The sequence below is a fragment of the Tachypleus tridentatus genome, chromosome 13 (genome assembly GCF_004210375.1).
Source record: "Tachypleus tridentatus isolate NWPU-2018 chromosome 13, ASM421037v1, whole genome shotgun sequence".
Classification (NCBI taxonomy): Eukaryota; Metazoa; Arthropoda; class Merostomata; order Xiphosura; family Limulidae; genus Tachypleus; species Tachypleus tridentatus.
Genome location: NC_134837.1, coordinates 67,553,292 through 67,564,470, shown reverse-complemented (window position 1 = coordinate 67,564,470; position 11,179 = coordinate 67,553,292). Strand labels below are relative to the sequence as shown.

At 34.1% G+C, this 11,179-nt stretch overlaps 1 long non-coding RNA gene across 1 annotated transcript; it reads right to left on the bottom strand.

The window, feature by feature from the left end:
• Positions 1–1,126: 1,126 nt before the first annotated feature.
• LOC143239276 (uncharacterized) lies at positions 1,127–2,003 on the bottom strand. Its single transcript, XR_013021098.1, has 3 exons — positions 1,847–2,003; positions 1,615–1,731; positions 1,127–1,311 (listed from the first exon to the last, which is right to left on the bottom strand). It is a non-coding gene; the product is annotated as an uncharacterized LOC143239276 (long non-coding RNA).
• Between the last annotated feature and the right edge of the window lie 9,176 nt (positions 2,004–11,179).

Here is an 11,179-nt window from a genome sequence, read left to right as displayed (position 1 = left end):
GTTCATACTGACAAAATTATGGAACTGTTCCATTTATTTCTATATTTGCAATTCAATTCTTCCTTCGACTTTTCAAAGAAAGAAAATCCTACTTAGAGTTGTTTAATTTTTTAAATTCTCTTTGATAAATTATTTTATTAATCGTAAAATTAGTGAAAAATTAAAGAAAAAGTTCCATTTTTATTTTTTCTAATCTTTAAAACAGGCAATTGTTTTTATTATTTCACCGTTCACTTCTTTCCTATACCTGACGAATTGCACATATTAGTGTGTAAAAACACATACGCGCGCCGAAGGTTAAATACTTAAAAATTAATTCCTAACATTGTATCTATACACTTCAATATAGTGATCCTTTACCATAATAGTGGTTTTCAAGTTGCGTCGTTGCTCGAGAAAGCTATAAATGAAGCACATTTTAAAAACAAGTTGTGGGATAAAGTTGTACAACTTTTAACAAAATGGTATACACAAATAGAAGCGCTAGTCCAACCACTGTAGTAAACTAAACAGCATAACGGAGAAAAAAAAAAAAAGCACGTGAAACTATGGCGAAAACTTACACCTGGAGCTTTGTTGTTATGTTATACGTTTGTTAACGCATTATGTTTAGTTAACAGTTTGTTTTGGGCTCTTTATGTTTGAGTTGACTTCCAGGCTCGGGAACCAACTATAAAATCCCAAATCGAACCTGTTGGTGGAACAACAATAAAGGGTTACCCATTTATGGACCGAATGAAAGACGTTAACAAAGTCTGCAAGTTGTTTTGGTGCGTATTCTACTTGAAGTTTAGCTATTAATATTAATGTACTTACATTCTTGTGCAGATGGTTATCACAATTCGAATTTGACATTATGGCGTATAGGACACCCTATTTAAGTTTATAAATAAATACTGCTCTTATTTACGAGCTGCATATGATAATGAAAAGAACAGTAATTATACAGTCTTCTACACGTATAGAAGAATAGAAGAACCTAATTCCTTACTAGGAAAATTTTATGGTGGACTAGGCTGAAAGTCTTTATAAAGGAGGGTTGATTGCAAGTGAAGAACAAAAAGAAAGTTAATACATGTCAATTAAAGTGTAAAAATTTAGCTTATTGAAATAAGTCAGCGGTATCTTTACAATTAAGTTATTTATTAAATTCCAAGTACACAGTAAACAAAATTAAATACAAGGGGAAAATAAAAAAAACATTTTCATTAGAATATTCCAGAGTTATGTCAAGTTAATACTTCGGTCCAGCCACACAGTTTCATTCCTTCTTACTACACGTGCACGACTCACACGAGCAGGGTTCTCCTTCTAGAAATGTGTTGTGTAAAAGGTAATTAAAAACTAATTCGGTCCATTTCGAAATTTGTAACTTCACAGTTTAAGAGTATTAACTCCACAGATATAAGTTAGCAAATACAAGATAGTTAAAGTTTAAATTTAACGAGTTCAACTAGCCAAAATAAAAACCCTGATAGAAAGATAAAAGCTTCTACAGAAGTAAAGCTAACGTATACTGTAGTGCGTTCACTTTCAAATAGTATCAAAAATGTCAAATTTAAGAAAATTATCGTTCGACTTTTTCACCACATACAGTAGAAGGTAGTTACATACCTGAACACTTGCATGGACTTGCTTCACCCTCCTTCTCGCCTTTTTTGTTGCACGTAGTACACTTACATCCGTCTTCTTTTCCGCACGTGCACTCTTCACCGCATGTGCACATCTCATCTTTAGAGAAACGCATACACATGCTTACATAAAGGAAGGGTTTAAAAATAATACAAATACATATATTTCCTACAATGTTTACCATATATCCATACAATATCACCTCCATACTTACCTCCACACATACAGGCTGGATCAGACATTATATTGCTTTACTACCTTGAACAACCTACAACACAGAACTGGAAAGAACATCTTCTTCAAGGTATTATATTGAGCGCCAAACGTATCGTGTGCAAAATTAGCAGTAGCGTAACGTGTGCTTTTTCCAGCCAATCATAGTTCACTATATGGCGCGATATATTTCTTTTAATTCAGTGAAATACCAAACGTTCCCACTAGAACTTAATTCTTAATTGTTTTGAATTAAGCACAAAGCTACACAATGGGCTATCTGTACTCTGCCCACCACGGGTATTGAGACCCGGTTTTTAGTGTGCAAGTCCGCAGAAGTGCCACTGGGGGGCTTCCCACTAGATCTTCTCAGCTTGAAAAAAAAAGCCATTGACTACAGTTGTGCCCTAGAAGGAAATTCTTTGAAGAGCAGTCATATCACGTGACTTGGAAACAGGCAGACTTCTACACGCCTCCATATTTGATTTGCGTTTCAGAGCTGTGTAGTAAATAGTTTAGTTCTGAGCTAAACTTGTTTTCCTGAGACGACACGTGTCTTACGTACACAAGAATTGGTGTAATAAATATGTTTTGTAAAGAAAATGAAGAAATATTACTATCATCGACTCACTGAGGAAAAAAAAAATAAAACGTTACTTGAAATACTAAATATATAAGGTGAACATACCCAACTTGTGAAGAAAAATCAAAGATTGTTAGAAACGTGTTGGATAAGTGTGTAGAGGTCGTTGACACAAATTTTATTAGACCTTCACGGTAACTAAACAGAATATAACTGAAAAAGATACATGAAGGTTTCTGAGAATTTTAAGTTAGAAAACCAGTAGGAGTGTCTAGAACACATATAGACGTTTAAAGTTATAAAAGTCAGACTACATCTTGAGATAGCCCATTGTGTAGCTATCTATACTTTGTCCACCAAAGCTTTCTAAACCTGGTTTCTAGTGTTGTACGTCCGCAGACATAACGCTGTGCCACTAGGGGGCATCTTGAGAGTAATTTTGTTTTGTTTATCTTTCATGACCACGATGAAAAAGAGTCAATATAAAGTTTTCTTTAAACCTGTAATACAAACTGTGTTACACTAGACAGGTGTGGGAGACAAATTAAAAATTGTGGCTCGGCCCCCCTGCTTCTACGCCACTATAAGAAATCGATAAAAGTATTGTTATAGGAAAGAGTTGAATAAATTATGCTATAAACTTACATTTAAACTAAAGTAGGATATTTTAATAAAATAGCCTAAAACAGTTGAGCTTTTGCGGTATAACAGTTTAAATATGTGTTAAAAGTTTTAACAGTTTAACTATCACCAGGTTTCATCACATTAGTTTAATCCAAGATGAAGATATATTCATGAAAAGAAAACATATCTGCAATCTCCTTGATTAAGTAAGTAAATAACATTACTTTAGTACTGTTGTAAGCTATAGTTTCATTGTTCAATCCAGAAGTTTGCGTAATGTCAGATCAAGAAGCTCGTTAAAGTAGTCCTAGTATAAGTAGGAAGTTCACGATGACGTCAAGAAAGTAGTAACTCAGTATATTAGTTATAAATTAGAGTAAGCAGTTAGTTAAGTGAACTATTCATTATGTGAATGGTCGAGCGAAGACTGGTCAAGTTTACAATAAAAGTTAATTAGCATTTGTCATCAATCAAAGCTACATAAGGGCTACAACCATCGCTAATATGGAACTGATAGACAGCAGATGGAAGGTAAAAAGGAAAGAGCCCTCGCCAGCACATCTTGTTCCTAGGTTGATCCTTTTTATAAATACATCATCAGTAATCCAGAAAATCCGGATATTGTGACAAAATATTGCTAGACTTATTTTTTATTTTTATCACAAGTACTAAACCGTATAGCCCAGCATGGCCAGGTGGTTAAGGCACTCGACTCGTAATCTCAAGATCGCTAGTTCGAATCTCCGTCACACCAAACATGCTCGCCCTTTCAGGCTTGGGAGCATTATAAGGTAACGGTCAATCCTACTATTCGTTGGCAAAAGAGTAGCCCAAGATTTGTTAGTGGGTGGTGATGTCTAGCTGCCTTCCCTCTAGTATTACACTGGTAAATTAGGGACGGCTAGCGCAGATAGCCCTCGTGTAGCTTTACGCGAAATTCAAAACAAACTAAACCATATCGTTTCCAATGCCTTGCTAACGTTCGGTAGTCAGCGTTGTAACAGATGGATTGTTGCTATAAGTCGCCACCTGATCTCTTTTGAGTTTCGTATCTTTGATATATATGAAAACAATATTTACTATAAGATAAGAATGTAAAATAAGAAATAATAAATGACTAAACTGTATCACTGTAAATCGTAATTTATGTAATAAAAATAGAGAAATACTAAAAAACTGTAACTCCCGGAAACAGTAGTTTTAATATATCACGTTATGCTGGTCACTGATAAAGAGAACTTGAACAGATAAAAATTACCTGAACGTTGTTGTATTAAACAAAGCTTATCTGGTTGTGGACTTGGATTTCTAACACTTCTTTTTAGGGTTAAATTGATGTAATTCCTCAAGGTTGTTCATGAGGGCTGGGCTTAGCCCAGTAGATATCGTGTCACACTGTCGATTTGAAGAGCAAATTACAGAACCGTGGGTATGTTATAAGAGTGAGTGGCAAATTCTACTATTCAGTGTAGCAAGAAATTTCCAAAACTTAACAGTGGGTGGTATATTTTATTTAATCTATCAATTCAAATCTATGGACGCAGTAACTAGGGAGATACGAACCGGAAAGTCGTCGCTGGCGCAAAGTGTCTAAATAACTTGACCGTCTGCCATGGCATTCACAATGGGAAAAAAATGAGGGGTGAGTGAGTGGGGGAGTCAAGTATGACAGTTTAATTTGGGCTTCAATAACGTAGTTACACTCAGCTTTTTCTAAGCACAGTTGGCACTAAACAAACAGCATGATTCAAACCTTGGACTTTAAAATTATAAGATCTCAAGTTGTGGTTCATCCACTCAGTTGGAGGCTTCTTAAAGAGTAGTAGCTGGTGGCTCAGTCCATGAATCCTGGTTATAAAATCTCGGTTATAAGCAAAATTTAACAAGTGTATAGATGATACATTATTGAACCTCTTACAATAACCAAAACTTTCAAATAAAAATATAAAATTATATTTGTTTGAGACTCAGACTGCAACTTTGTTTTAGTATTGTCAGTATTCAATGTTTCAAAATTTTTGCTATAAGAAATACTCACTGATTATATTCCCTTTATCATTCAAAGAAAAAAATTAGACATAAATAACATTTTTTCAAGCATATAACTATTGTATAATGAAGTTGTATTTTAAGGTTAGCTTGAAGAGATTTTATGTAAACATTTTAAAAACATTTTCCATGTGCATTATGATCAATAACTTCTAAAAGAATAAAGAGTGTATTGTGTGGTGTGAAAAACAAACAAACAAATATGTGTGAAACTCCAAATGTTAATAGAAATAACAGAAATGTGTAAATTAATTACTAGCCGTACCTTTTAAATACTGTTTATAAAACTGTGTGGAGAGAACATAAGTTGACGTACTGGTTCTATCTTACAAACATTTTGTGAAATGTGTCAGTTGTGGTGATATTTTGTTTTGTTTTCGTGGTGAAATGTACGAGATTTATTGAGAGTGGGCTGAAGTCGCTGCTTTGCGAAGTAATGGAATGTTTTTTTTTAATTATTGTGAGTTATATGTAAATTATAATAAGTGAAAACTTTTACATTAATTATATATTTTATCTTTGCACATGCCATCACAATTACCCATGATGTAAAAATCAGTTACTGGGTGAGTATAAGGAAACGTTGGGCGTAAAAAAGCTACTCAAGAGGTATCATAATTTAGCAGTGTAAGACTAGAGGGAAGCAGCTAGTTATCGTCACCCGCCGCTAACTCTTGGACTACTCTTTTACCAACGAATAGTACGATTTACACTCACATTATAACGCCACCAAAGCTGAAAGGGCGAGTATCTTTGGCGTAATGAGGATCCCAACCCGCGGCTCTCACATTGCAGGTCGTTCTTTCTATCCACCTGGCCATGTTGTGCTAGCTTCATGGTGATATAACGGTCACAAGATCAGTCTAAATGACCGAGTCAATATTAAGAGAGTTAAGTGTACACAAGAGAATTTAATTGGACCTGTGATATGCCCAGTAGAGATCTTGAGGTCAGTTAGCGTGTCTCTCGAAGTGTCTGGAAGGGTTTCACCTCAGAAAATCATTCGGTAGCTCAAAGAGCAGGAATTGCAATGCCCTATATTTGATTTTCCACCAAATAGCCATTTTAGCTTATGATAGTTTGTGAGTTATCAACTGAAATCTCATGAATACCTGTTACTGTGTATCTCTCCTCGATAGCTCAGAAAGCAAGGGTCATTACACCTTTTTGATCCTTTCAGTCACACGTCTGAAAAGAAATCCTAGCATATAATAGTATATTAGTCCTAGCCATATCAACAACAAAACATCATAAATTATTCAGCTGTCACTCAATTATTGACCTGGTGTCTTATCATCTGGCTTATCATGAACATTCAGGTAAGTGCTTTTAGATCTCTCCTATTCTTCACTAGGGTGGAATAAAATAACAGTATCTTGTTCCTTTGACTTGTAGGTCTGATTCCTTACTGCACAAGGCAGTGCAGAAAAGCTGGTATCTAAAATTCACATCCTTGTCTGGGATATTCAAGAACTGGAAACTCATTCCTCGGTTCATCTGAAATTTGTTTCTGCTTAAATGAGAATTAATGAAGCTGTGGAAATATTGGAATTTGTCACAAATTACACAGTTGTTAAACATAAAAAGGAAATAATAAAAGAGCTAGTCTTTATGTGCGTTTCCTTCGTGGGAAGGAACCTAGAAACCTTTCATGCACACTATAAAAATTCTGTGATGTGTATCTGGGTATTAAATTTGACTCATATCTATTTCCCCAATTTTTATACCATACAGCCCTTAAGCCCCATAATAGTGCTATTGTTTTCTAAATCTCACTTACTGATTGAACAGTATGTGAAGGTTTCCTGTCAAATACTGTTTTTCAAGACAAACATGGGAAATAATGTATAAATATATAAATGTGAGAATTAAAAAAGTTGAACTAAGTTTAGGAAACGGCAATAAATATAAATCTTACAAAAATAATTCAGAGAATATTGGAGAATAAAAATAATTCATATAAAAACATGGGAAGAAAAACGAATCTGAGGAGCTAACTTTTTTTTTTTACTTTTTAAAAACAGTTGAATTGAATTAATTTCGGGAAATAGCAACAGACTAGCCAATTAAAGGATTTGTGCATGGGGTAGCTATAGGAATAATTTAGTTAATGGAGACGCTTTAATGGTACATTGAGACCTTTGTGAATTATGAGGGGCCTTAGAGTCCTGCAGTAGAGTGTGGGCATTTTATGCTAGTTTTAAATAAAGTGTAATTACCTTAACTGTGAATAAAAGCTCAGTAGATGTTTGCTTAATTTCAAGTATTAGAAGAATATTTTTCACCCACAGATGAGTCTCGTTTCAACTTTACCAATAACTTTCAATATATTGGGAATTGGAACCACGACACATCCATTTAACGCATACCAAACAATTCATCAACTGTCCTTGTACCTAGGATTAGTGTTCTTTAAAAATATATTTGTGAATAGGCACAATAAGACAGATGCAATTCTAGTGTCACCACTAGCCTCGTTTATGATATTCAACCTCATGTGTAACTAAACAAAGTGCCTGTACTATTTATACTTGATTTTTAGGTAGAAAAAAAGCTAAATTCCTGCATGAACTTTTTGCTGCGTTACGTGGTATCAATGCAAACTCCATCAATATTGAACCACAGTACATCACTTGCGTACACAAAATTGCTGTAACTTCCTCTTTCACATTCATTCTTGCAGCTCAGTTTCTCAGCTTGGGCTAGTTGGTATCAGATAACTCTTCCACTTAATATCAGTTCACGGGTTGCACAGGGAACATTGACCGATAAGCTCTGTAATATGTCAATTTCTATGAGGTCAATACCAGAACCAACGTCAATCTTAACTACTTTCATTTAATAAGTGACACCATCCAGAAATAGTGTATGATAAGAAAAGTCCTGTTTACTACAGATAATCACTATATCAGAGACTGAACTTTCAGTTCTAACAGTGAAGGCAGATGTACTACAAAGTTATTAGGAATAAATGTGCATGTATTCACTGGGTTATAATAGAACCAAATACCACAATCTGCCGTTAGGGACTATTAACTGTAATAGCTCTTTAGCCTGAAGAATAAATACACTACCGAAAACATAATATTTGGGTTATGTCATCATTGGTCATTGCAAGGTGTGAAGTTGTACAGGTCCACATTAAAAAAAACACCAAAAGTTGTCATCTTTGAAGCAAGATACAGAAAATTCATGTTAAATCTTCATAAATATAACGACAGTTCTTACTCTTAAAATATCTGTATGGCTGAAGCTGTGAGGATCTTACATCTAATTGAGGATAAAGGTTACTTTCACTTGTTTACAGAATATCAATATATCTTCTTGAGAGGTTCTCATCACTTAGGCTGGAAAAATAAATTACATCAGTTAGCTACAAAAATCTCAGTTGATATGCAGCCTGAATCTTTCAAAGAGATAGAAGCTGTGAAGGAACGAGGAGTAATAAAATCGAGTATTGGCATCACCTATTTTACTTGAGAGAAAAACGATGGATCCACAATTTTCTGTGTGAATTATTGGAAGGTAAGTGCAACTATAAAAGAAGGATGCCTGACTACTTCTAAAGATTTTCTCTAACTTTTAAATACGAATATTGACAAGTGAAAGCGACAAATAAAATAGAGAAGAGAAGAGAGCCTTTACTGCAGAAATGGATTGTGGCATTGCTTTGTTACCATTTGGATTATTGATGCTGCTACTACTATGCAACAGCTAATGCAGCTTTCTCTATACCATACTCATTTACTTGAATTACACAATTGCATATGAGACGATATTTGATAATGCTTGTGAAGAGCTAATGAATGTTCTGGTGTGGTTTAGGAAAGAGAACATTAAGCTAAGTCTGTAGAAGTGTGAATTATTTGATTAACTGGTGAGGTTTCTGGAAAACAAAGTCAGTGAAGAAAATTTTCTTCGGATTCAAAGATTGATTGTGCTTTGGTCAACACCAAAGAATCTTTATAGGTAGAAGAACTTGGACAGTACTTTTATTAGAAGCTTTTTGGTAAATAATTTTATAATATTACTCTACTCACACTCCCCAAAAAAAAATACTTTTGTTGAATTGTTGATTACGATAAAAAATCCTGAAATGTCATACTTGTTTACCTAATCAAGCGTGGGAAGGATTTTGATCGTTATCCTGATGGCCCAACGAAATGTTTGGAATGGTTGAGGAAAGACAACATTAAACTGACTCTCAAGAAATGTGAATTTGTTCTGCGACAAGATGGATCTCTTTGGACACATGGTCAGTCAGGAGGGAGATTTAAGATTTAAATTTGTTTATAATTGACGAAAACCAAAAACCTTGCACGAGGTAAAGACATTCCTGTGATTAAATTCTCATTATCAATCTTTTTAACATTTTGTAAAATGATTCTATAGCGTATTATGTACAAAGTACTTCAAAGAGGTTTTGTTGGACTTCTAATTGTAAACAATTATTCAACAACTGAAGGAAGAATAAATCAGTTCTTCTGTACTAGCATACTTTTTTTCTTAAAATCCACTTATTTCAGATATAAATGTGATTGCTTTTGCAGTGGAAGAAGTGTCATTACATGTAGAACATAGGAAGGACGGTATGATTGCGTACTATAACAAATCAAGAATGTTGTAGAAAGAAAGTATTGTGCAAGTTGAAATAACTGCTAAGTGTCGTTTGAGCTAGAACACATTTACACTTTAACCTATACAGAGAAAAAAGTTTATACGTCACACAGATCATGAAGATTGAAATAATGGTAGAGTTGTACAATCCAAACCACCAGATGATAAGATGGCTTCGGAAGCTTCAAGTACAATTTAATCATCATGTATGGCTATAGATGGAACGCTATAAATGATAGTACATTACTCTGAAGACCATATATTAATAACAAAATGTAAACACTGCAAATATGAAAGTACAAGATAATAAAGACAGTCAACCTAAAGTGAAACAGAGTATAGTCCAAGCCTGAATATCCAAAAGGTAATACTAAAGAGCTAAAAATGTATCTCAGGACGACTGGTATGAGTATTAACACTTTTACTAATAAAGCAGAGAACAACGTTTCAAACTTCTGATATTATCTTCAGGTTAACAGGTGTTTTGTTGATGACCTAAGAAGGTCGAAACGTTTTTTTCTGCTTTATTAGTAAAAGTGTTAATACCCATGCCAACCGTCCTGAGATGCATTTTTACTTCTAGTGGGTTTCTCGTCATCATGAGTAAAGAGCTAATGCAACATAAATTTCAGCTAACAGATGCTCAAATAAGAGATAGGAGTTTGAGAACAATTATTCAGTGGATCAAGAATAGTGCAGACAAAACAGTAGAATAGAGAAATATAGAATAACTTCTAAATTAATTAGCCATTTTTGTAAATGAACACAAGAAAACGAGAGATAAAACTCCTCCACTGCTATTTGTGAGTTGTTGAAAAGTAGTGTGCTCCAGTAATATATTAATCATACAAGTTATTTATAAATGGCTGCTAAGGACCTCGTTTTGGTAACATAATAGTTCTACAACTTAATTTATAAATGTGACATAAAGAAAACGTTGAATAAATATACTAGATCTACAAGCTAATTTTGTAAATGTACTCGGATATACTTGCTTATATGACAGTACTCATGATATAATAATCTATTACTAACTTTCTGTTTTTCGCTCTAACTTTAATGTACTTTTATGGGTTTTTTCTGTTTTGTTTGTTATTACGCATGAAACTTACACAAAGAGCTATGTTTGTTCTGCCCACCACTGATATCGAAACTCAATTTATAGGCACTATAAGTCTACAGATATTCCCCTGTGACAAGAAGCAGATATTCATGTTACAGAGTTTTAATGTGTTTTGTATGTGCTCTGTATTTTGTACAACTACTGCCGTTATTTTACTGGTTTCATCAGTGAAACTTTCGAATTAGCATTTAAACAGTTCCTATTGTAATAATTAAACCCACGTATTTAGCAGGTTTTCATTTCAACTAAAAGGTCACTATATTTCAGAGAAAATACTCTCCATTCGTGGACATATCAATACGTAAGCTCTGTCTTCATAACGGAGAGTAAATAACCAT